This window comes from Malurus melanocephalus, unplaced genomic scaffold, assembly GCF_030028575.1.
Source record: "Malurus melanocephalus ecotype Western Australia unplaced genomic scaffold, MMel_1.1 scaffold_2605, whole genome shotgun sequence".
NCBI lineage: Eukaryota > Metazoa > Chordata > Aves > Passeriformes > Maluridae > Malurus > Malurus melanocephalus.
In genome coordinates this window covers 1-946 of record NW_026625837.1, presented here as the reverse complement: position 1 = coordinate 946, position 946 = coordinate 1, and positions in this window count along the sequence as shown.

Below are 946 nucleotides of genomic sequence, written 5' to 3'. Positions count from 1 at the left end.
GGCCTGGGGGACTTTGTCCAGCACTGACCATCCCAGGCCACCTGGGCCATGTGAAGTGGTCACTGTGGTCATCGTGTGTCCATTTGGGTGGCCTGGAGGGGGCCTGGAGGGTTTGTCCAGCACTGACCATTGCAGGCCCAGGTGTGTCCATTTGGGTGGCCTGGAGGGGTCCTGGGGGGGATTGGCCACCACTGACCATTGAGGGTGGCCCAGGTGTGTCCATTTGGGTGACCTGAGCGGGATTGTCCAGTACTGACCATTGAAGGGCCAGGTGTGTCCATTTGGGTGGCTTGAGGGTGGCCTGGGGGGATTGGCCAGCACTGACCATTGAAGGGCCGGGTGTGTCCATTTGGGTGGCCGGAGGGGGGCCTGGGGGGGGATTGTCCAGCACTGACCATCCCAGTCCACCTGGGCCAGGTGGAGTGGTCACTGTGGTCACTGTGTGTCCATTTGGGTGGCCTGAGGGTGGCCTGGAGGGTTTGGCCAGCACTGACCATCACAGGTCCAGGTGTGTCCATTTGGGTGGCCTGGGGGGGATTGGCCAGTACTGACCATTGAGGGTGGCCCAGGTGTGTCCATGTGGTCAGTTTGGAGGAGTTTTGGGGTGTTTGTCCAGTACTGACCATTGAAGGGCCAGCTGTGTCCATTTGGGTGGCCGGAGGGGTGGCCTGGCGGGATTTGTCCAGCACTGACCATCCCAGGCCACCTGGGCCATGTGAAGTGGTCACTGTGGTCATCGTGTGTCCATTTGGGTGGCCTGGAGGTGTTCTGGGGGGTTCGGCCAGCAGTGACCATTGCGGGTGGCCCATGTGTGTCCATTTGGGTGGCCTGAGGTTGGCCTGGGGGGGATTGTCCAGCACTGACCATCCCAGGCCACCTGGGCCAGGTGGAGCGGTCACTGTGGTCACTGTGTGTCCATTTGGGTGGCCTGGGGGGGTCTGGGGGG